At 36.9% G+C, this 27453-nt stretch overlaps 1 pseudogene; it reads right to left on the minus strand.

Moving 5' to 3' along the window:
• Positions 1-3370: 3370 nt before the first annotated feature.
• LOC136222834 (stemmadenine O-acetyltransferase-like) lies at positions 3371-4704 on the minus strand (annotated as a pseudogene).
• Positions 4705-27453: the final 22749 nt, after the last annotated feature.

Consider the following 27453-nt stretch of genomic DNA (forward strand, 5'->3'; position numbering starts at 1 on the left):
TCTTCTAGTTCACCATTCAAAAACGCAGTTTTAACATCCATTTGGTGCACCACTAGATTGTGCACAGAAGCAATAGCAATCAAAACACGTATAGCCGTAATCCTAGTGACAGGTGAATAAGTATCAAAGAAATCAACATTTTCTCTTTGTCTAAAGCCTTTAGCTACAAAGCGAGCCTTAAACTTATCTACTGAACCATCAGGTTTCAATTTCTTCTTAAGGATCCATTTACAACCTATTGGTTTACAACCTGGTGGTAAGTCTACTAAGTGCCAAGTTTGGTTTGACTCAAGTGAGTCCATTTCATCATTAATGGCTTCTTGCCATAAATCAGCATCTAATGAGGTTAAGGCTTCTTGTATAGTAAGTGGATCCTCTTCTACTGTGAAAGCATAAAAGTCAGAACCAAAGTCTTTAGATACTCTAGGTCTTTGGAACTGGAACTCGGAAAACAGGAACAGATCGAACAAAAATAAATGGGCAGAGTCGCGGACAATGTCGCTTTCTTTAAGACGTTCGCAGAACTGCCGGAAAATTGCAAACAGTATGAACTCCGATCGCATAACAAAAATAAATGGGCAGAGTCGCGGACAATGTCGCTTTCTTTAAGACGTTCGCGAAACTGCCGGAAAATTGCAAACAGTATAAACTCCGGTCGCCTCCAGGATAAAACAGCCCTCTGTAAATACGATTTTGTATTGCACCGTACAAAAATCGTTTCTGCCTACACTCTCAATTTGCTCAGTTTCGAAATACAGAAAGAATGAAAATAATTGTGTGTATTGAATGGCAGTCTCACACCACCTATTTATACAGAAAAATAGAGCTGTTGAAGCTCTGATTTACAAGAGAGAAAGTGGGAGAGAAAACAGGGGAAGGTGGTGAGATTGAGGTTTGAGAAAGCCACGTTCAGAAAATAGACGTTAAGAGAATAACGTTCAAAAAGACTAATTCAGAGTAGTAATTAATTACATAAAAATAAAAAACGAATTTAATAAAATAATAACAAAAAATTATATTATTTACACCACACCACACCTCACCACACCACCCCAACCCGACCCGATTCGGTCGGACGGCGGCGCGCGCGTGTGGTGGTTAACCAAGAGGTAGGTCCTCACCCTTCATAAAAGTGGGTACCCCTTGGGGCACACCCCAAGCATGTGAGGACATCCTTTATAAATATCTCCACCAAGTGCTTTGAAAGCAATATGGGATACTTTTCACTTGAAAAACTTAAAGACACATGGGCTTATTTCATAAATTATAATTGGGCCAAGACCAACAATGATTTTCTGATCTTGAAAACTACTTTTGCGGTTTCAGAAGAGAGATCGATCATAGGGATTTCTTCTTTGATATCCATGGATTTGAGTTCAGGCCTCTGATCCGGTACTTGAATAAAAGATGGATCAACCTCTACCTCTCCCATATTTGAGATTTCCAGTATGCTCACTATAGCAAGTTATTGAAATCATTTAAAATTGAATAGACTAAAACATATATCAAATCCAAATTTCAGAGGTAGAGAAAATGAGGCCACAGTTGATTCATTTCTTAGGTAAGAGAGGTAATGAGTTTGTTAGAGGGGATAATGAGGTGGAATAATGGGGTGTTTGTTTGGTTAGAGAGAGAAAAATTAAGAGAGAGGAGGGAGAAAGAAAAAAATAAGAAATTAAAGAGATGTAGAAGATGGTATAATTGATTTTTATTTTTTATGTTGAGGTTTGTTTGTGATAATTAGATAATAAAAGGGGGTTAATTTATAAAATAAATAAATAAAAGGACCAAATTAAGTCTTTTTCCTTTGACTTTTAATATCGTTAGTCAATTTGGTATGTGTTTGCTAACCGAATGAACCTCATGTACCATTTTACAAACTTTTAAACTACATGAGTGTTGTTCGAAAACATGTGTAACCACAAAGTTTATTTTTGTACTTTTCCCTATTATATTTTAGAATTTTATATTATAAAAATGAAAAGAAATTCTAGTAAGTTTTATTTCAAAAATAAGTAATTACTAACAAAACTTTTTATAAATTGTTAATATGAATTAGTATGTCACCTCACATGTCAAATAAATGTGGGGGTGACTTTCATGCATAAATTTTTAAATAATTAAAAAAATGCATAATGAAATGTGTCATGTATGCAAATTTTTATAAAAAAAAAATGTGTCTTGCATGATGAGATGTGACATTCATGTATACAAAGAAAAATGTTAGTATATATATAAACCTATTTGAAAAAAAAAAAGATATATTCATGTATACATGTTATTTCCTTGAGGACCAATAAAAACAAAAGAAAAGAAAAGAGAGAGAGACGAAGAAAGTGAAATTAAGAGTATGAATGAGAAAAAGTTAGTAGTAAATTGAGAATATCTAGACACTTCATTTCATAGTTTAAATGGTGAAAATCAGAGTGCAAAGTCTTTAAGACGGATTTATATATATTAGAGAGATTTTGAGACTCGCGTTATTTGAAAAAAAAAAAAAGATATATTCATCTATACATTGTTTCCTTGAGGACCAATAAAAAAAAGAAAAAAAAAAAAGAAAGATCCTAAGAAAGTGAACTTTAGACTATGTGCTGCCTTGGTGAAGTAGGCTACATAGAGTCCTGCCTTTTTTCCAATCTAATAGTTTTCTCCGCAAGCTCGAATTTTTCTTTTAACTCTGCCATCATTTCTGCGTTCTCAATGTTGCATTGTTGCAGGTTCACCAACCTGTCTTATGTTTTCTTAAAGAGTCGGAATCGTTTGTTTGGTTCACTCTATGCTCATAGCACCAATTTGATAAAATATGATATGTTGGATAGAGGTTTGTTGCCTTATAGAACTCATTTGATACATGAAATAAGACAAAAAGAGATTCAACATATAAGTAAAATTGATATTGCTTGGGGAGTATGGACGAAAAACTATTAAAAATTACGTTTCGGTTCAGGACCAAGCTTCAGCGACAATTAATTTCGTAGCTGGTTCGGTACTAATAACGAATCTGCTTCATTTTCTGTAGTGACTGAACAGACGACAAATTTTTAACAAAAACTTTGTCGGTAAATATAATATTTTCGTCTTTCTCCCTAATAAACAAAACTTCTTCTATTTAAAACTGTATAATTTGCATTATTAATCCTCGAATACGACCTATGGAAGTAAATAACACAAACATGAAGAACATGATCAGAAACGCACAGCCAATAAAAGCTTTTGAAACCCAGAACATGTTTCAATACATGTTAAATTGAAAAAGCATCTTCTCAAACAACAGAAATTGAAAGGATCATACCACAAATCAATCAAATTGAAAAATCATCTTCTCAAACAACAGACATCGAAAGGATCATACCGCAAATCAATCAAATTAGATCACAACATTTTCAGAGGAATTTGAAAAAGCAAGAAACTCAGGATCATGTTGAAGAACATCCATGGTGGTCTCATCTAATGTGATCCATGCCTCAAATGAATTGCTTTTTCTTGTTCCTGTATCTACAAGAATCACATCATTTATATCACAACTCATGTCTCCACATACTCCAACCCAAATAGGCTCCCCCATCCAAAATCAATCTCAGTAAAACCTACAGAATTCCAACTTGCACAGGTAAACACATGAGGATTATTCTCCATGGAACCCTTTACAAGCTCATCTGTCTCTCTTAAAATGGCTGCACACCCTTCATCACCTGACATAGTCTTTACAAATTCACTATTGATTTTTCCTACACTTTCCGTTAATAACCTCACCAACTGATTCATCTCCATCTCCATCTCGTCAGGATTATACCTTGCATTTGAATGCAAAATCAGGTTTCCGATCGAATATCTCGACATTCGTGGCTTGGTTAGTCTTCGGATATTCACCGGTTGAATCATCACAGATGGCCGAATGGAGGAACCTGATATTCTATTGCAAGCTCTCATAGCACATTTCCATCTGAAAGCACTTAATGCTTGAACTCGAGTTGGATTCTCTACCAACTCATTTCTTCCTTTTGTCCTCAATGCATCTATTGCATTGGCATCGAACACGAATCGCCTTGTCTTGCAAGCGCGTTCACCGAACCGCATGCTATCCCTCAATGATGTATAGCCAGAAGACAATGATTTCTGTGGTGGAAACATCAATGAAGCCTCGGATAGACTAGGCTGTATGAGGTTTTTATAGGAACCACTAAAATTGGATGCCCATGTCTTAAGAAAGGAACCGGATGTTATTCCATCCATGATCTTGTGGGACAAACACAGGCCTAGAGCAATGCTGCCGCAGTTGAAAACATTCACTTGCACAGCTAGTTGTGGTATTGTTGGATCAAGTTGTCCGTAGACATTTTGGTATGGAAGGAACTGATTCAACATTTCAATTCGAGGATGTGCAAGGAAATCGGACAAATGACCCTTGACTCGACCTTCGAAACAAGGAACGCCCGCGTCGAAGTTGTCGATTATAAGGTTGTCTTTCACTCTTCTTGATAAAGGGTAGTAGAGATTTAGAGTGTTGGAGAGTGACCATTTTAGTTGAGCTGTGATTTGGGTGTTTTTCAGATGAAAATTCTTAGTGTTGTAGAAGAGAATAAGAGGAGTATAAGTGTTGGGTGTAAGCTGGTCTACAAGGCAGAGATTGAAAGGTTTCAGATCATGAACATGGGAAGCAGATGGTCTTATGCTTTCTACGGATATAACTGAAACTTCCATTTCAATGTTGAATAGAGCAACTTAATAGAGAAAATACATATCCGACATCCTTTATTTAAATGAAGTTATCTCTCTATAGCTTTAGATATTATAATTGTTGTAGGCACTATTACCGTTGCCGCCCATCTCATTAATTACTTTTTACTGTCATACTGTGTAATCCCATCGGGTTACATTGAAAACACATAGAAAACCAAACAATTATAATAATTTAGCATAAACTCCCACATAACTACATAAAGGCTTCCAATTTAATTCCGTCTGCCAAAATCTCATAACCAAACAATTATAATAATTAAGCATAAACGCCCACATCACTTAAATTTATTAACAATTGGTCCAATCCAATAATATAATAAATCCTAATGAATGTCTATGAAATTACTAATGGGAATGAGACGCTTGTGCTGGCCAGCTTGAATGCAGGGTAAACCTAAAAATCTAGCAAATAGGAGAACCTCTGAACCTAGCCTGAAAATTTCAACTTGGCAAGAGGTGAGCTGCCTACTCAATAAGCATAATTACCTATGTTTAAATATATATATATATATATATGTAAGTCGTTGTTTTCTATCACTTGCTGATGATGCTGAGTCAACAAGTCAGCATGAGTAAAATCAAGAAGTCGGAATGCTGAGTTATCAAGTCAGCATGGCTGTGGTCAGCATGGTACTGAGGTGATAATACAGGTCAACATGGTCTTGCTGTGTTACCACTGGTCAGTAGGTCTTGCTGAGTTAGTACATTTTGAGTAAGGATATTTTGGGTATTTTCACAACTTTGTAAAGGCTATAAAAGGTCTGGGTTGGGAAGTAGTTTCACACGAGAGATTCTTAGACTAAGTCATAAGTGTACACTGTGATAATCTGAATTGGGGATGGGAAAACACGAGAGTTTCTGCAAAAGGAGAAACTGTTTCAATCTTGTTGTAATCTCCATTGATTAGTGAAGTTGCTGGATGTAGGCAGTTAAGCCGAACCAGGGTAAATTCTGTGTGTATTCTTTTGATTGTTGTTTCAAGATCCAATCTGTGATCTTTGTGTACTTTGTTTCTCTGTGTGGTTGATTGATCGTTCGAAGCGTAGTTCAACAATTGGTATCAGAGCTAATCAAGAATAGAGCAATGTGTTTTACAAAGATCGAGATCGAGCGTTTCAATGGTAAGGGAGATTTTGCTCTATGGAGACAGAGGATGAAGGCAATCTTAGTTCAAATGAAGGTTGCGAAGGCTCTGAAGGGCGAGAAGGAATTTTCGGCGATAATGACGAAGGAGGAGAAAGAAGATCTTCTTGAATTGGCTTACAGTACGATCGTCCTGTATCTTGGCGATAAAGTGCTAAGAGAAGTTTCGAAGGAAACCTCAGCTGCTGGGGTTTGGCTCAAGCTTGAACAGTTGTACATGACGAAGACACTCACCAATTGGGTTTATCTTAAGGGAAAGCTTTTCGGCTTCAAGATGAACGAGGACAAGCCAGTAGAAGAATATCTTGATGATTTCTCAAAGATCATAATTGACCTAGAGAACATAGAGGTAAAGATTGAAGATGAAGATCAGGCCATAATGATCTTGAATTCTTTACCCCAGTCTTTCAGTCATTTTGTTGAAACCATGAAGTACGCTAGAGAAACACTAAGTCTGGAAGAAGTTCTGATGGCGCTAAAGTCAAAACAGATTGAGGCCAACACCAACACTGAAGCTGCAGAAGGATTGTTTGTTCGTGGAAGGACTGAGAAAAAGGACTCTCACAAGCCAAAGAACAAGAACGGGAAAAAGTCCAAAACTACATCCTCAAGCAATAAAGAAGGCAAGGTCTACAAGTGTTTTCACTGCCATAAGGAAGGACATTTCAGGAAAAACTGTCCTGAGAGGAACAAGAGTCTAGGTCAGCCTAAAGATCAAGGCGAAGCCGCTGTGGTAGAAGAAGGTTATGAGAGCGCTGAGGTCCTTGCTGTCACTGATAAAGATCCAAACACTGACTGGATCTTGGACAGCGGATGTACGTTCCATATGACTCCCAACAGGACGTGGTTCGAAGACTTTCAAGAGGAAGGTGGGAGGGTTCTTCTAGGCAACAACAAGTTGTGCAAGGTACTGGGTCAAGGCTCCATTAGGCTGAAGATGTTCGATGGTCAAGAAAGGATTATGACCGGTGTGAGGTATGTGCCAGAACTGAAAAGAAATTTAATTTCTTTGGGTACGCTTGATAAACAAGGATACAATTATAGAGCCGAAGGGGGTATCATAAGGATATCTAGAGGACCTTTAGTTGTTATGAAAGGTACCATGAGTAATAGCCTATACACACTCCTAGGTAGTACTGTGTTAGTCTCTAGCGCAAATCTCACCGAGTCTAAAACTGATAGAACCAATATTTGGCACCTTAGACTAGGTCACGTGAGTGAAGTTGGTTTACATGAACTTAGGAAGCAGGGTTGTCTTGGTAAAGATCACATAGGAAAGATAGATTTCTGTGAGAACTGTGTCTTAGGGAAGTCTAGTAAAGTCAAGTTTCCTAAGTCAGCAATACATAGAACCCAGGACATTCTTGAGTACATTCACTCTGACCTATGGGGGCCAACAAGAACTAAGTCTCATGGTGGGAGGACCTATTTTATGACTCTTATTGATGATTACTCTATAAGAGTATGGGTTTATATTCTAGCTCATAAGAATGAGGCTTTGCAAACGTTCAAGGATTGGAAAGTGTTAGTGGAAAACCAAACAGGAAAGAAAATCAAAAGGTTGAGAACCGACAATGGTTTGGAGTTTCTTGACAAAGATTTCATCACTTTGTGCAAGAAGTCAGGTATAACTAAACATCATACCGTTCCTGGAACTCCACAGCAGAATGGCCTAGCAGAGAGGTATAATAGGACTATCCTAGAAAGAGTTAGGTGCATGTTAATCCAATCCAGTCTCCCTAAGTCTTTCTGGGCTGAAGCAATGCAAACTGCGTGTTACCTAATCAATAGGTGCCCATCATCTGCTATAGGTTTTAAAACACCTATGCAAATGTGGTCTGATTACCCAGAGGATTATGGAAAACTTAGAGTGTTTGGTTGTTCAGCTTTTGCACACGTTAGACAGGGAAAATTAGAACCTCGGGCTCTAATATGTGTTTTTATAGGCTACCTTATAGGAGTCAAGGGCTATAAGTTGTGGTGCCTAGAATCTGGTTATAAGAAATCCATAGTCAGCAGAAATGTTGTGTTCAATGAGATGGATTTTCCTTATCGGAAAAACCAAGAAAAAACTCAGTTAGAACCGAGTAGTCCTAAGTCCATTCAAAACCTTGAGAGTGTTAAGAATGAGGTGGAGCTTGAAGAAAATAGTGAAAACACCCGTAAAACCGAGCAAGAAGTCAGTGATGGTAATGATACTGAGTCCAGTCAAAGCTATAGACTTGTTAGAGACCGTGAAAGAAGAGTCCCTAGGGCCCCGGTTAGATATGGTTTTGAGGACCTTGTAGCTTATGCATTTAGTGTTGCTAAGGAAGTACAAGAGTCTGAACCTGTAACCTATAGGGAAGCTGTGAATTCGGTTGACAAGGAACAGTGGCTTAACGCTATGAAGGATGAGATAAAATCCCTTGATAAAAATGAAACTTGGATTTTGGTAGATAAACCTTTTGATAAGAAGTTGGTCGGTTCAAGGTGGGTGTTTAAAAGAAAGGAAGGGATACCTGGTGTAGAGGAACCTAGGTTTAAAGCTAGGTTGGTGGCCAAAGGGTTTACTCAGCAGGAAGGTATAGACTTTAATGAAATCTATTCACCGGTTGTTAAACATAGGTCTATCAGGATTATTCTCTCTCTTGTAGCTCGTTTTGATCTAGAATTAGAACAGTTAGATGTCAAAACAGCTTTTCTTCATGGAAACCTGGATGAGGTCATATATATGCAACAACCAGAGGGTTTTGAAATAGGAGATAAAGACCAGCGGGTATGTTTGCTTAAGAAGTCTCTATATGGTCTGAAACAGTCCCCTAGACAGTGGTACATGAAGTTCGATGAGTTTATGATAAGTCAGGACTTTCATAGGTCTAGTTATGACTGGTGTGTGTATAGTAGAGACCTTAGTGATGGCTCTAAGATTTATCTCTTGTTATATGTTGATGACATGCTTATAGCTTGTCAAAACAAAGCAGCCATAAATCAGTTAAAGGCACAACTAAACACACGGTTTGAGATGAAGGATCTCGGGTCAGCACGGAAAATTTTAGGGATGCAAATTTCTCGAGACAGAGGAAGAAAGAAGCTATTCCTAAGTCAGTCAGTTTATCTGAGCAAGGTGTTAGAACGTTTTGGTATGACGAATTCAAAGGTCGTTCTCACTCCACTTGCAAGTCACTTCAAGCTGAGCAGTAAGAAAAGTCCTCAAACTGATGAGGAAAAGGAAGACATTGAGAGGGTGCCATATTCGAGTGTTGTAGGCTGTCTAATGTATGCGATGGTCTGTACACGCCCAGATTTGGCTCATGCTGTGAGTCTCATCAGCAGGTTCATGGCAAATCCAGGAAGAGCTCATTGGTCAGCGGTGAAGTGGGTGCTGAGGTATGTCAAAGGCTCACTAAGTAAAGGTTTGAGTTATGGTGGAGCTGAAGCCCTAGTGGATGATGTAGCAGGTTTTGTTGATTCTGATTATGCTGGTAGCATTGACACCAGAAAATCCCAAACCGGGTACGTATTCACTGTGTTTGGAACTGCAATAAGTTGGAGGGCAAGTCTACAGTCAGTTGTGACTTTGTCAACAACCGAAGCTGAGTTTATTACTGTTACAGAGGCAGTAAAAGAAGCTATGTGGCTGAGAGGAGTCTTAACAGAACTTGGAGTGACACAGATTGATGGTTTGAAGATTTACTGTGATAGCCAAGGAGCTATACATCTGTCAAAACATCAAGTTTTTCACGAGCAATCCAACACATAGATGTGAGAATGCATTTCGTCAGGGATGTGATTAGCACTGGTACTGTTCAGGTGGTGAAAGTGGGAACTGAGGATAACCCAGCCGACATGCTGACCAAATCTGTTTCAAGTAATAAATTTGAACATTGCTTGAAACTGGTTAGGATGGTCAGTGGTCCTTGAGTATATTTTCTTCACTAAGTTGATGGAGTGATTAGAAAGACAAGGTGGAGATTGTAAGTCGTTGTTTTCTATCACTTGCTGATGATGCTGAGTCAACAAGTCAGCATGAGTAAAATCAAGAAGTCGGAATGCTGAGTTATCAAGTCAGCATGGCTGTGGTCAGCATGGTACTGAGGTGATAATACAGGTCAACATGGTCTTGCTGTGTTACCACTGGTCAGTAGGTCTTGCTGAGTTAGTACATTTTGAGTAAGGATATTTTGGGTATTTTCACAACTTTGTAAAGGCTATAAAAGGTCTGGGTTGGGAAGTAGTTTCACACGAGAGATTCTTAGACTAAGTCATAAGTGTACACTGTGATAATCTGAATTGGGGATTGGGAAAACACGAGAGTTTCTACAAAAGGAGAAACTGTTTCAATCTTGTTGTAATCTCCATTGATTAGTGAAGTTGCTGGATGTAGGCAGTTAAGCCGAACCAGGGTAAATTCTGTGTGTATTCTTTTGATTGTTGTTTCAAGATCCAATCTGTGATCTTTGTGTACTTTGTTTCTCTGTGTGGTTGATTGATCGTTCGAAGCGTAGTTCAACAATATATATAAATTAATTTCAAGCATCTTAACATTTAATAAATCAAACAATCAACCATCAATCAATAAAAAATAAGATATAAACACATCATTTCGTATGTGACTCGATTTACTTCAAACAATAAAATTATATTATAATTATCTTTATTTTTAAGGGCCCAGCTAGACCTAAGTGAAATATATTCAATGGTCTCATGGTTAACAATATTCCAACTGTACGCTATCACCCCCAGTTTCAGGGCACGTACCCCTTTTAACCTCATAATGATTTCTTTTTCCTTTTTTTCCAATAATACGGTACTGCTATCGCCCCCAGTTTCAGGACACAGTACAAGCTAAATTAGAGCAAAACAACACCCTACCCAAGTGCCTGTGATCATAGTATCAACAAACCTCCAGACCATTGAATATACCCACCCAAGCTAACTATTTATGTTTTGTACTAACTCAGACATAAACCAACACAATTTCATAATTCTTAATCTTCTGAACTCATATGCATTCTCATTTTACCATGGTATAATTTCACAGCTAATTACCTCAATAGGTAAATACATGAGTAACACGATTTCAAAAGAACAAAACATTATATCAATAAATTCAACCATACTGGGAACATTTGAAACTCTAATCTCAAATCACCATATATATAAATCAAGTAATAATTAAATGATAATCAAATACTCAACTTTCATCATTCAATATACATTTAATTATCATATGACAACATATCAATAGACACTCACATATATATATAAGAAATCTAATCAAATTATTCGGGTTCTAATTGACCTGTTATTGGCTCCCCGGAGTTTCGCCGGAGTGCGGTGGTCGGCCGCCGGAAGTTCGCCGGAGATGTCGGAATCGCAAACTGAAACTATCACGAGATAGGCAACGATCAAGGAAGTCCAAAAGTACACTACTTTCACCACTAAAATCGCCTAAAATGTTGAGATCTAACACTTTGCCGGTGCGAAATACCCGCTCCGGTCACCATACTTTTTACTCAGAAAAATATCAATATTGGTCTCAAAATGTTTCTCACGAAATAAGGAATTTAATGGTATGATTTTCATTTTAAGAGGTGACCTGAATATGAAGAAAACTATAATAGGATGAATTTACAAAGAAAACAGAAAAAAAGATGAACTGCCACCTCCTCCATAGCAAAAACAATTCTACCTCCTATGTACTGACCTAATTCGAAAATAATAATAATAATAATAATAAATAAATAAATAAATAAATGAGTTATAATTATAATAATAATATAAATATAAATGTAAAGATAAAATAAAATAGTTCTAGATAGACTAATAATAATTTTATAATTTGTTTTTTTTATTCTAATTTTATAATTATAATATATATAATATATTTTTGTTTTATAAAACGTTTTCTATAAAATTACGGATGTTACATACTGGTTGTAGGCACCATTAGTGCCCATCCCATTAGAGAGAGCAACGGTAGGAGAGAAAATACATATTCCACATCCTTTAATTAAAGGAAGTTATCCAGTATAGCTTTAGATATTATAATTATTGTAGGAACCATTAGTGTGAAACAATCGTGATTCTCTAGTGATTTGGTATTGATAGAGTTTGTGCTTAAATAAGCTTTACAAGATAGAATCGGTTACAACAATAATTCTAAAGATGCAAGGAGTAAATCAAGCTAACAATATCTGACTAAATCAAAGACTAACCCTAATATGTATATTTACAGATATATCCTCTAACACTCCCCCTCAAATTAATGGCGGAGCCACTTTAATTTGTCACGAAGATGTTGAAATCGAGCCTTGGAGAGTGGTTTGGTGAGGATGTCAGCAATTTGATCAAAGGTGGAGACGTAACCAACCCGAAGCTCTTTCTTGGAGACTTTGTCACGAACAAAATGAAAGTCAATCTCTAAGTGCTTAGATCTGTCATGAAAAATTGGGTTAGCAGTTAAATATGTTGCACCAAGGTTATCACACCATAAAACAGGTATTGTGGAATTGGAGATGCCGATTTCATACATGAGCTTTTTCAACCAAAGCATTTTAGAAGCAAGACTAGCAAGAGCACGATATTCAACTTCGGTGGAGGAGCGAGAAACAGTAGTTTGCTTGCATGACCGCCAAGATACAAGATTAGGACCAACAAACACCGCATAGCCAGAGGTAGATTTGCGATTATTAACATCTCCTCCCCAATCCGCGTCACTATAGCCAACCAGATCAAGAGTTTTACCCTTATGAAAATGAATTCCGTTTGTTGTAATTGCAGTTAAATACCGAAGTATTCGTTTAACCGCTTTCTAATGATCAAGACTTGGATTGTGCATAAATTGGCTAACTTTATTGACAGCATTGCTAATATTCGGTCGAGTAATGGTCGCATATTGTAATCCACCAACAATAGTGCGATATAGCTTAGGATCGGTGTAGGATTCACCAGAATCTCGAGAGAGTTTGGTGCTGGTGCAAGCGGGTGTTGAGATGCTTTTGGAGCCATCCATTTGGATTTTTTGAGTAAATCAGAAATGTATTTCTTTTGATTCAGGTGAAGAGCATGATTTTCCCAATTCACTTCAATTCTAAGAAAATACGAGAGCTTGCCAAGATCCTGAATAACAAATCGCTGCTGCAATTGCTTGATCAAGTTATCAATAGACACAATGGAATTGTCGGTTACGAAGATATCATCAACATATAAAAGACAATACAAACGAATATCATTATTATAAAGATAGTAAAGCGAGCAATCGGCCTTACTACAAACGAACCCAAGGGAAATCAAAGCCTCTGTCAAACAACGATGCCACATACGGGGGACCTGCTTAAGACCGTATAAACTTTTCTTCAATTTGCAAACATGATGAGGAAAGTCCGGGTGAGTAAAATGTTGGGGTTTAGTGTCCTATAGACAATTGTTCTAGGATACAAACTTAATGTAAATGAATTGTTCTTTATATCATTTGTTTAATGAGATATATGTTTTATAACTATATAAAGGCAATCCCTTTTAAGCACTAAATAAAGTCTAATAAAAGGAAATCCGTAAGTTTATTTAAAGTGATTATAAAGTGTTCATACAAGCATGAAGTGAGACAAAACTTTATAGTAAACTGATAAAATTAAAACCACCCCAAGTCAAGTGATATGTTTGGGATTGACATATCACTGTTGAGACTTGTATGTAACAATGTCTTCTGTCCGACAGAAAGCTGATCTCACAAGCTTCATATATACAGATATCTGGACAGTTACATAGATCCGATGAAACGTTGTTCATTAGGATTGGGGATCCGATTTGAGATAACAGGATGGGTAGATTCATCCTTGTCACCTGTTCATCTCATTGGTATTAATAGGTATAACTAATCCTCAGACTCAAAGGAATATTAATTGGTATTCTGGATTACGGAATGTGATGCTTTGACTCTGGTGTAACACGATCCTTAACAGAGATGACTCTGGGGTGTGAACAGTAGACGTTGGGTATCACAGGAAGTAATTGCGGAGTCGTTATATATTGGATTGAGCATTTATCACTCCCGATAAATGGGAGATACATCCATGAATCGCTTGTGGAAGACTCGACTCTAAATCCTTGCAAGGTGATAGCTTAAGAGTAAGAAATACAGATTTCACTTAACCTATCTTTTTGAGTTGACTCGGCCTGTACAAGTAAAATGAACGTCTCGCTATATGTGACTTGACATCACCCATAGTCATAAGATTCAGTTCAAGGATGTAGTTGATAAAGGATCGAATTATACTGTAACTAATACGGAAAGGTTAACAACAGAATCAACATGTCTTCTTATAGCTCTGGGGGAATGATTACGGACTTGCTAATCACATACTCTGTACATCATTCCGTTATGCAAAGATTAAATATAATTCTTTGAAAATTAATTTAATAACGTTGCATACGGCTAGAAGCAATAAGAACCTAATGGATCACACATAAGACTTGGAACCTAAAAGAGAGATAGATGTTAATTAATTGATAGAAGCCCAATTGAGCCCAATAAGGCCCATGGACATAAGGGGGTCGAAATTCATGTAGTAATATACATGAATAATTAATTTGATTTTGTTAATCCTAATTAGATTAGGAATATGAATTAAATTAATTAAGAGATAATTAAGTTAGGAGTTTTAATTAGATTAATATACTCCTATTATTATCCAATAAGGTTATTATTATTATCTTTAATATATTAGATATATAGTGAGATAATAATTAGGAATTCTATTCCGAATGGAATTCCTATTCAGTAACCTAATTCTATCTAACTAGGGATTAGATACAAGAGATTATAAGTACCCCTTCCCTTGAGATTTTCGAAATCCAAGCAAGTCATACCCTACTTGTGATTTTCGAAATTCACCTAGTCCAAGAGAGAGAAAATTCGACACCCCTAGTTCGAGGACGAGATTTCTCTACGGCTTCGTTTGATCAATTAATTTTCATCTATTTCTTTTATCCTTGATCTTGTGTTGATTAGTTAGAGGCAATCTACTTTGGTTGCTATTCAACGGTTGATACTAAATTAATCTTCCCGTGTTTTATTTCGTGTTTGGGAACTCGAAGAAGAAAAACAAACAAAAGGGAGAAATTCGTTTTACTACTCCTACATCAGGTCAGTTCACGATTTCGCGGATTCCCGGAGATTGAACCGTCGGATCGTCGCGATGTTTGGACAGGAGCGTCTAGACATATTCTTCCACGTTTCCACCGAAGGGATTGTCGTTCGGAGGTCTGGAAGGTCTGTTTCGGATAGGGGAAGATTGGTAGACAGTTTCTATCTCTTTTGAAGTTGTGGGCACTTCGTTTGCAACGGTAGATAGAACTTCTAAAAGGTATTTTTTCTTATCCTTCTTTATATGAAATAACGGTTAACGGATCTTGTGGTTAAATGGAAATAGGTTAAAAAATTTATATTTCCGCTGCTATACCTTAGCCTAATTTCCAACAGTGGTACCAGAGCCATCGTTAAATCCGTTATTTCATATATGAAAATTTAAAAGTTTTCAATAGGATTGAATAAATATTTATAGTTAGGATTAATTAAAAAATTGTTTTGATTAATTAATTCTAAAGATAAATAAGTTTTAATTAATTTTTTAATTAAAACAGATTATGCGTATGTTCCTAATTTGTTTAAAAGTTTGTTTTACCAATTTGTAAATCAAAATGTTAAATGAATTAAAATCAAAATAATTGGGACGTGCATAATTAAAGTTTTGTATAGTTATATTAATCTAAAAATTAATATAAAAGATACGAAACTATTAGAAGTAAAATTGGATGAAAGTTAATTGATAAGTTAATGTGATTAACATAAATATTACATAAGATAGTTATGTAATCAACCAATTAAATTTATTTAATTGAGTCTGTGCATGTTTGGAGTTATGGACATATTTAGACCCTCTTTAGTCTTTTGGTATTTTTGAAATAGGGCCTGAGAGTTCTGCCTTTCTACTATCTATTGTAATTTCTCCTCTCATCTGATTCCCTTCAATTCAATTGAAGTTTTCTTTAGTAGTATAGAAATTAATATGTAATTTCAAGGCGCCATGGAGAAGACGGAGGACCTAAAGAGAAATATGTAATAGTTAGTATTTCCTTAGGTTTGCCCTTTTATTCCGCCTCTGGCTCGACGGAATAATTTAGATGATATGTCCATAACGCCAATGTATGTGAATGTATGTGTCTGATGTATGCTAAAGCAAATCAAGACTAAGTTAGATTATGAGACCTAAAATAAAATCCCTCATTAAAAAGTTAAGTAAATAAACAAGTTATTAAAATCGGTTGCCCCTCCCTAATATTATAATTCAGCCGGCAGTGCTGAGGGCCTTTGGGTTGTTGAGTAAACTCAAGCTCGGGGTCCTTTCGGTAACACCTGAATTATCGAAAATCATTTTTCATGAATATGGGGTAATACTTAAATTAGATTATGATAATTGGATGAGTAAACTCATGTTGTCATAAACTAATGGGCAAGACGGTTGGGATTAATATGAATAGCATATTAGTTACTAATGTGGTTAGTAACCCAATAACCTAGGAATCACATTAAAGATATGATTGATTACATGAATCTACCTAATGAATGAGACTAGCTTGTTGAGTAAACTCAAGGCGAAATCTCAGGAGTTAGGATCCTAGCTCACTAAAGGATTTGTGAAATTCTTCGAATTAATATGGAGGGCTATTAATTTGGCAAAATAGTGGGAGCAATCTAAAATAAACTAAAAGGCCTATAATTTTAGATTGATATACTTTAAGCAAATGAATGACATACGTTTACTCTTTCTCACTCTCAGGTTTAAATTAAACCCACTCTTATAATCATGACTAACACCGATCTGCGAAACATTATTACCGATAACAAATTGAATGGTTCAAACTTCACCGACTGGTATCGCAACCTCAAAATTATTTTGAAGTTCGAGAGGAAAGGGTATGTACTTGATACACTGATACCCCCTTACCCAACGGATGATGCTCCCTACCAAGAATTTTATGCTTACTTGAAACATAAATCTGATGACGATCAAACGGGAGACATCATATTTGCATCTTTGACACCGGAAGTAAAAAGGCAACTACATTCAGATATGGATGCCTATTCCATGGTCAAGCACCTAAAAGAGTTATTTGTGAATGAAACTCGGTGTGAGCGCTTCGAAATAACCAAGGAGTTATATAAAAGCAAGATGCAGGTGGGCACATCTGTAATGGCACATTGTGCAAAGATGATCAACCTTATCACCAAGTTTTCTAGTATTGGAGATGCGATGGACCATGAACTAAGTGAAAACTTACTTCTTCAGTCCCTCCCCGAGAGTTACTCACAGTTCATCATGAACTACCAAATGAGTGGCTTGCAAACCTCTCTTGTAGAGCTTGCGCATATGCTCGAGTCAGTCGAGCCCATTATAAAAGAAAACGAGGAGATACTGGCCCTTGCTATTGAAGGATCGAGAAAAAGGAAATGGATCTCTCCCAATCCAAACCATCTTGATAAAGGCAAGGGGGCTGAGCTCACCGAAACGAAGGGAAAGGAATTAAAGAGGCCCAAAGGAAAGTGCTACTATTGTGGTGACTTGGGGCATTGGAAGAGAAACTGCGTGGAGTACCTGACCTTCCACAAGAAGGAAAATGATGGTACTTCAACATCTGGTATGTTTTATATTGAAATAAATACAGTTTCACTGTCTGAATCTTGGGTATTAGATACCGGATGTGGATCTCATATTTGTACAAATATGCAGGAGCTAAATCAGACTAGGGAACTAAAGAAAGAAAGCATAAACTTGCGAGTAGGAAATGGAGCAAGAGTTGCCGCCCTCGCAATTGGAGATTATGTTTTAAATTTTCCCTCTGGGCTTGTAATAGAATTAAGGAATTGTTTATACGTTCCTCAAATGTCTCGCAACATTATTTCTATTAGCCGTCTTGTTGACGACGGTTTTCATATTTCAATAAAAGACAAGAGTTGCAATTTTTATAAAGATTCGATCTTTTATTTTTCAGGAATTTCACAAAATGGGATTTATGTGTTAGATAACAAAATTCCTGCTTTTGCAATTGATACCAAAAGATATAAGCTAGATAATTCAACTTACTTGTGGCATTGTCGTTTAGGCCACATAAACAAGAGACGAATGCTAAAGCTACATTCAGATGGGCTTATAGATCCAATCGATCCTGAATCATTGGAAACATGCGAATCATGTTTAAAAGGTAAAATGACAAAGACACCCTTTAGCAATAAAGGTGAGCGTGTATCAGACACTCTAGGACTCATTCATTCAGATGTATGTGGTCCTATGTCAGTCCAAGCAAAAGGAGGATTCAGATTCTTCATAAGCTTCATAGATGACCATACCCGATATGGTTACATCTACTTGATGAAGCACAAGTCAGAAGCTTTTGAGAAATTCAAATGCTTCAAGAATGAAGTAGAAAATCAATTAGGAAAGAAAATAAAGACGCTTCGATCTGATCGAGGTGGCGAATATCTTTCAGATGATTTTCTGAATTATCTAACTGAATGTGGGATATGCTCACAATGGACACCTCCCTATACACCACAACACAATGGTGTGTCCGAGAGGAGAAACCGTACCCTATTAGATATGGTATGATCCATGATGAGCATGGCCTTACTTCCAAAGACGTTTTGGGGCTATGCCTTAGAAACTGCCCTCTTCACCCTAAATCGAGTACCAACTAAATCCGCTAGTTCCACACCATATGAATTGTTCGTTGGTAGGAAACCCGTGTTTTCATTTATGAGAGTATGGGGTTGTTCAGCCTTTGTCAAACGCATTGCGTCCGACAAACTAGATTCGAAATCTGATAAATATTTCTTCATTGGATACCATAAGGAAACTATGGGATATTACTTCTATCATCCAGATGATCAGAAAGTAATCGTATCCAAACATGCAACCTTCTTAGAGAAAGAGTTTCTCAAAGAAACATAAAAGGGAAGCATGATTGAACTTGACGAAGTTCAAGAAGAAGAAACATCGACTGAAACAACAGAGGCGGTTGAGGTACCCGAAGGAGTCCCATTAGATGAGACTCCAGTGCCACCTATTCGTAGATCACAAAGAGTTCGTGAACTCCCAGTTAGATATGGTTTTCTAGTGGGAGATGATAATGAGGTTCCCGTGTTAGACGACGAACCCGAAAACTACGAAGAGGCTCTTACTAGTCCAGATTCTAAAGCATGGCTTGAGGCCATGGATTCTGAAATGGATTCCATGTATACTAACCAAGTGTGGAATTTGGTTGATCCACCCGAAGGGATAATACCCATTGGGTGCAGGTGGATCTTCAAAAAGAAGACAGACATGGATGGAAAGGTTAGCACCTACAAAGCTAGGTTAGTAGCGAAAGGATATCGTTAGAAGCAAGGAATTGATTATGACGAAACTTTCTCTCCTGTGGCTATGTCCAAATCAATCAGAATCATGCTTGCAATTGCCGCTCACTATGATTATGAGATTTGGCAAAAGGATGTGAAAACAGCTTTCCTAAACGGAAACCTGCTTGAGGATGTATATATGATGCAGCCTGAAGGTTTCATATCGAAGGATGCAAATAAAGTTTGCAAACTTCAGAGATCCATTTATGGAATCAAGCAAGCATCTAGAAGCTGGAATAAGCGTTTTGACGAAACCATAAAACAAATTGGTTTTGAACAAAATTGCGAAGAAGCTTGCATTTACAAGAAAGCAAGTGGGAGCTCTATAGCATTTCTCATACTATATGTGGACGATATATTATTAATGGGGAATGACGTTGCTCTCTTACAGTCAGTGAAAGTATGGTTATCTGGTAACTTCTTAATGAAAGACCTTGGTGAAACAGCTTATATACTTGGTATAAAGATCTATAGAGATAGATCGAGAAGACTGCTTGGTCTTTCACAGGATACATACATTGAAAAGGTGCTAAAACCGATGATGATAAACGACGCATGGCTGTAATCCCGTACGCCAGCGCAATCGGTTCGATTATGTATGCTATGCTATGCACTAGATCTGACGTAGCGTTCGCGTTATCTGTAACGAGACGTTACCAAGGGAATCTGGGAGACGAGCATTGGATTACCGTCAAGAACATTCTTAAGTACTTGAGAAGAACTAAAGATATGTTCCTAGTGTACGGAGAAGGTGATCTGAAAATAGAAGGATTTTCAGACGCAAGTCATCTCACAGATGAGAATGATTATAAATCCCAATCAGGATACCTGTTTATCTTGAATGGGGGCGCGGTCAGTTGGAAGAGTTCCAAGCAGGGAAGCGTAGCTTTCTCTACGACTGAGTCAGAGTATATCGCAGCTGCGGAAGCAACAAAGGAAGCGGTTTGGATTAGAAAGTTCATTACAGAACTAGGTGTGGTGCCTGACATTGTCAATCCCATTACACTGTACTGTGATAACAATGGAGCCATTGCGCCAGCAAAGGAACCACGGTCTCATAATGCATCCAAGCATTACCTTAAGCGATACCACATTATTAGAGAGATTGTGGCTAGAGGAGATGTGAGAATAGAAAGAGTACCTACAGAGGACAACGTTGCAGATCCGTTGACAAAGCCTTTCACCCAGAGAATACATGATCGTCATTTAACTTCTACTGGGATAAGTTTTAGAAACAATTGGCTTTAGTCCAAGTGGGAGTATGTTGGGGTTTAGTGTCCTATAGACAATTGTTCTAGGATACAAACTTAATGTAAATGAATTGTTCTTTATATCATTTGTTTAATGAGATATATGTTTTATAACTATATAAAGGCAATCCCTTTTAAGCACTAAATAAAGTCTAATAAAAGGAAATCCGTAAGTTTATTTAAAGTGATTATAAAGTGTTCATACAAGCATGAAGTGAGACAAAACTTTATAGTAAACTGATAAACTTAAAACCACCCCAAGTCAAGTGATATGTTTGGGATTGACATATCACTATTGAGACTTGTATGTAACAATGTCTTCTGTCCGACAGAAAGCTGATCTCACAAGCTTCATATATACAGATATCTGGACAGTTACATAGATCCGATGAAATGTTGTTCATTAGGATTGGGGATCCGATTTGAGATAACAGGATGGGTAGATTCATCCTTGTCACCTGTTCATCTCATTGGTATTAATAGGTATAACTAATCCTCAGACTCAAAGGAATATTAATTGGTATTCTGGATTACGGAATGTGATGCTTTGACTCTGGTGTAACAGGATCCTTAACAGAGATGACTCTGGGGTGTGAACAGTAGACGTTGGGTATCACAGGAAGTAATTGCGGAGTCGTTATATATTGGATTGAGCATTTATCACTCCCGATAAATGGGAGATACATCCATGGATCGCTTGTGGAAGACTCGACTCTAAATCCTTGCAAGGTGATAGCTTAAGAGTAAGAAATACAGATTTCACTTAACCTTTCTTTTTGAGTTGACTCGGCCTGTACAAGTAAAACGAACGTCTCGCTATATGTGACTTGACATCACCCATAGTCATAAGATTCAGTTCAAGGATGTAGTTGATAAAGGATCGAATTATACTGTAACTAATACGGAAAGGTTAACGACAGAATCAACATGTCTTCTTATAGCTCTGGGGGAATGATTACGGACTTGCTAATCACATACTCTGTACATCATTCCGTTATGCAAAGATTAAATATAATTCTTTGAAAATTAATTTAATAACGTTGCATACGGCTAGAAGCAATAAGAACATAATGGATCACACATAAGACTTGGAACCTAAAAGAGAGATAGATGTTAATTAATTGATAAAATCCCAATTGAGCCCAATAAGGCCCATGGACATAAGGGGGTCGAAATTCATGTAGTAATATACATGAATAATTAATTTGATTTTGTTAATCCTAATTAGATTAGGAATATGAATTAAATTAATTAAGAGATAATTAAGTTAGGAGATTTAATTAGATTAATATACTCCTATTATTATCCAATAAGGTTATTATTATTATCCTTAATATATTAGATATATAGTGAGATAATAATTAGGAATTCTATTCCGAATGGAATTCCTATTCTGTAACCTAATTCTATCTAACTAGGGATTAGATACAAGAGATTATAAATACCGCTTCCCTTGAGATTTTCGAAACCCAAGCAAGTCATACCCTACTGCTTCGTTTGATCAATTAATTTTCATCTATTTTTTTATCCTTGATCTTGTGTTGATTAGTTAGAGGCAATCTACTTTGGTTCCTATTCAACGGTTGATACTAAATTAATCTTCCCGTGTTTTATTTCGTGTTTGGGAACTTGAAGAAGAAAAACAAACAAAAGGGAGAAATTCGTTTTACTACTCCTACATCAGGTCAGTTCACGATTTCGCGGATTCCCGGAGATTGAACCGTCGGATCGTCGCGATGTTTGGACATGAGCTTCTAGACATATTCTTCCACGTTTCCACCGAAGGGATTGTCGTTCGGAGGTCTGGAAGGTCTGTTTCGGATAGGGGCAGATTGGTAGACAGTTCCTATCTCTTTTGAAGTTGTGGGCACTTTGTTTGCAACGGTGGATAGAACTTCTAAAAGGTATTTCTTCTTATCTTTCTTTATATGAAATAACGGTTAACGGATCTTGTGGTTAAATGGAAATAGGTTAAAAATTTTATATTTCCGCTGCTATACCTTAGCCTAATTTCCAACATAAAAGCAGGAGGTTGACACATAAAAACATCTTGATCTAAAGTGCCATGTAAAAATGCGTTACTCACATTGAGTTGTTTTATCATCCAAGAGTTTGTTACTGCAAGTGAAAGAAGTAAACGTATCATTGTGGGCTTGATAACCGGACTATATGTTTGCTCATAGTCAAGACCGGGACGTTGATGATATCCTTTGGCAATGAGCCGTGCTTTGTATAGGTTGAGAGATCCATCACGATTCAGTTTGATGCGAAAAACCCAGAGACATCCAACCTTATTGCTGGCTTCGGTTTCTGAAACTAACTCCCAAGTTCCATTGGTAATGAATGCATTATACTCCTCTCTTATAGCTACACGCCATTGCGGATGCTCCATAGCTTTAGTATAACAAGTAGGGGTGAAAATTTCAGTCACGGCCTGATGGATTTATGGACGAGTGGTTTGTAAAGGTTGGGTCTGTTCAGGTGTGGCTGTTTGTGATGCATTGGGTAAATTTTGGTGTGATGAGAGTTGATAGCCGCTAAAATCAACAATTAAAGGGACAGTAGGCTGATTGGAAGCTGGCGGGGGGTTGTTTACTGTGGAGGTTGTTAACTCTCGAAAATTTGGTAAGGGATGATATAGAATAATGGTGCGAGTGGGATTAGAGGAAGTTGTATTTGGGCGTGGAGCTGTTGGGGGAATAGCAGTAAATGGTCCTTGTGCCGAGGGAAAAGAAACTGTGACCGGAGCATTGGACAGATCAGTCATAGATATCTGGCGCATCTCATTGTTTAACAGCGGAAATGGAAACTCCTGTTCATTGAAAACCACATGACGTGAGATAAAGATTTTGTTGTTAAGAAAGTCATAACATTTATAACCTTTATGTATTTTGCTATAGCCAATGAATATGCATTTATGAGAACGTGGAAGCAATTTATTTGAATTGTAAGGACGGAGCCAAGGATAGCAAACACAACCAAATGTACAAAACAAAGTATAATCGGGTGTATTGCCAAACAATTTTTCATATGGGCTACGGTAATCAAGTATTTTGGTGGGTAATCTGTTGATGAAAAAATTGCACATTCAAAGGCATAAGACCAAAATTTCATAGGTAATTTAGCATGAGTAAGTAATGAAAGACCCGTTTCAACAATATGGCGATGCTTGCGCTCGGCGCAACCATTTTGTTCCATTGTGTATGGATAAGACACTTTTTGATTGATCCCATTGGTACTAAGATAATTGGTTAAAGCCTGAAATTTACCCCCCCCCCAATCTGATTGAAAATTTAAAATTGGTCATTGAAAATATTTTTCAACCAAGGTTCTGAATTTAATGAATACACTCAAGATTTCAGATTTATACCGCACAAAAAATAGCCAAGAGAATTTGCTAAAATGATCATAGAAAATAACATAATAGCAATAATTGTCATGTGAATCAACTGGAGCGGGGCCCCACTCATCAGAACAAACCAATTCTAACGGATTATAAGCAACAAATGTAGAAACAGGAAACGGTAAGCGATGTGCTTTACTAACACAACATGAATCACAAAAGGGAGCACGTTTATTATCATCAAAATCAAGTTTATTCAAAGCAATTGCTTTCTTAACAATAGGAAATTGAGCATGACCCAAACGGGCATGCCATAAAGAGAGACTAGTATTAAAGGCTCTAATGCGATTTTGACTTGATGAAGGAAGCGACAGTGTGTAAAGTCCATCCTTATTCACTCCTCGACATATCTCCTTCTTTGTCTCCAAATCCTTCAAAACAAAGTAATTAGCAAAAAACTCAACGGAAATAGAATTTGATTGAGTTAGAGAAGACACAGAGAGAAGGTTATTAATAGTGTTAGGAACATGGAGTATATTTCGAAACTTTAGAGGAATATTGGAAATAGGAAAATCAGATTTGCCAATATGAGAAACAGGAATTGTGGATCCATTACCTACTACAACTTGCTCGGGATCATCATATTCAGTGTGAACATAGAGGTTGTCCAAATCAGCTGTTAAATGATGCGTCGTGCCAGAATTTAGGAGCCAATCAGTGGAGGAAGGGTTGGAGGTGGTGGCCATATTAGAGGACGGTTTAAGAGAACCCCTGGTAATATTGCGATTGAATTTCGGTGATGGACACTGTCTAGCAATATGTCCTGATCCTTTACAATTGTGACATGTAAGAGTGGAGACATCAAGTGGAGCTGAATTTGTGTAACTGTTTCTACTGTAATTATTTGGGGCAGAGAAACCTCGACTCTGGATCCATAATTAAATTGACCACGACCGTGGCCCCGAGGCCTGTTGTTTGAACGGGCAGAGTAATGGACGGAGGGAGTAAAGCTTGATGGAGCTGTGACTCGAGAGAGGTGTCGCTCCTCACTGTGAAGCAAGCCAGTTAAGTCTTCAAACGCAATACATTCTAGACGAGCTTCTATTGCGCGAGTGAAAGGCCGATAAACATCATTCAGGCCATCCAAAATTGCACCAACTAAATCATCATTACCTACAGGATTTTGAAGAGCAGAGAGCTCATCACTGAGAGATTTGGCCCGTAGAAGATAGGCAGAAATATCATCGTTCTCTTGATGTAAATTATGAAGACGATTCTTTAATTCACGGATCTGTGACTTCGATCCAGTGGCATAGGCTTTAGCTAGCTTTTCCCAGGCGGCTGCTGCAGTTTCAGACCCAACAACTTGGGCAATTACGCTTGATGAAAGAGAAGAGATGAGCAAACTGAGGACATGTTGGTCCTTCTACTCCCAAACTTCGAACGCCGGATTGTCTGCTCCAGTTTGTAATTTCTTGGGTGGCAGTGCAGAAATTGCATCAACATGATGTCCCAACTTCTGACCTTTCAAAATAGGCAGAACCTGTGTCTTCCATAATAGGTAATTGGAGGCAGTTAATTTGTGATGAATTTGTGTGGTGAAGGAAGCGAGAGGAGTGGAATTGGATGAAGTCGTGGAGATAATTAATTGAGCTATTGAAAGGAGAAATCCCAGGGAAAAAAAATTTAAAATTTAGAGTTGTGAAACCTCAGAACTGCTCTGATACCATGAAACAATCGTGATTCTCCAGTGATTTGGTATTGATAGAGTTTGTGCTTAAATAAGCTTTACAAGATAGAATCGGTTACAACAATAATTCTAAAGATACAGGGAGTAAATCAAGCTAACAATATCTGACTAAATCAAAGACTAACCCTAATATGTATATTTACAGATATATCCTCTAACATAGTGCCCATGTCGTTAATCGTCAAAACGATTTGGCTTCTGTCTAATAGCATCTCGAGTTCATAGTCACAATCACTCGATATACATGTCACATCATCTATTTAATAAACTAGATTTTATTAAACTATCTAACTCTAATAGTTAAACTTTAGGATTTAGTCCCCTTATTTTGAAAAACACATTTTAAGGTTCCTATCTTTGCCAATATTAATCCTTTGGCCCGTTTGTCTGTTTTTTTTAGATTTTTAACCGAACATATCTTAGCTTTTAGGAAAGCCACAACACAATACAAAATCACTATGTTACTCTATTATTTTATATTTGTCTGTTTAGGCTAAATATAACGGTTACAAGTCTAGAAAAATTAGACAAAATGACCAAATGACTAATATTGGCAAAAGCTATGGACTTTATAATGTGTTTTTCAAAATAGGAGGACTAAACAGTGAGGTAAAAAGTAGGGGACTAATAAATTATTTACTCTAAACTTTATAATCACTCAATCATATGGATCCGCCACCAATTAATTAAACCTGTCATATTATTATTATTATATATATATATATATATATATATATATATATATAATAAAAATCTCAATAAATATTGAGTGGTTGATAAATGCTCAATATTTTAAACTCATTCCAATGGGAGAGAGTTTAATAATGAAGTATAATGAATGATTTATTATACTCCATTGCAGATGCTCTAATAATTTTGATCTTCTGCACACAAAACAATAGAATTCTAAAAAAAAGGGCAAATTTATATGTGGTCAAAATTTGTCATATAGATGTATGCATGCATCATGGAGGCAATAGTTTAAATGACCTATTTGATAAAGATAATATCATAAATATAGATAACTATAAATTTGGTCTTCTTTAATTTAAATATTTAATATCTCTATAATCTCTTGTTATAACAAACATATCTATACCCATTATTTATTGAGAATCCAATCCTTGATGACATCAAACCATATTATGGTCTAATAAGTCTGTCACCCTCTCTCTCCTCCTTTTCGAACTTCTCTCTTTCTATTTCCTTTTTTTCATCATGCAGTCAGCCATGGCTGTCAATGGTGGTACCTCAAATTCTAACATCGCTTCCTCCCACTATGCCATTTTCCCTTTCACATGATACAAGATACATGATAGACATTTGTTTTCGTGTCGTCTGAATATTTTTCGTGATAGTATTTTAACTCTGCGTCATCTGAAGGCGAAATAAAAAATGTACTCGATTCTCAGATAACGTTACGATTACAGAATCCTGTCATCCAAAGAAAACACGGGTTTTTGTTAAATTTCACTTACTCATCAGATGACACCTGCAATAAAAGACTGTCATTGTATAAGGAAAACAAAAAAAGCGGCAAACGAAATTTCACTTACACGGTCATATACCAAATTTAGGCGCTGGATGGTTTGACTGAAATTTCAGCTCGTATATAAACCCTGTATCTCACCCAAAACCCCATTTTTTAGGTTACGCAATCTTGATCCCTCTCATCTCTCTCTATCTCCATGGTTGATTCATGCAATCAGTGAGCTCGAAACATGGTACTGGTAAGTATCTATTGATTTTCATTGTTCCTTACTCTCTATTTTCCTCATCCAATCGA

This window comes from Euphorbia lathyris, chromosome 3 (genome assembly GCF_963576675.1).
Source record: "Euphorbia lathyris chromosome 3, ddEupLath1.1, whole genome shotgun sequence".
Classification (NCBI taxonomy): Eukaryota; Viridiplantae; Streptophyta; class Magnoliopsida; order Malpighiales; family Euphorbiaceae; genus Euphorbia; species Euphorbia lathyris.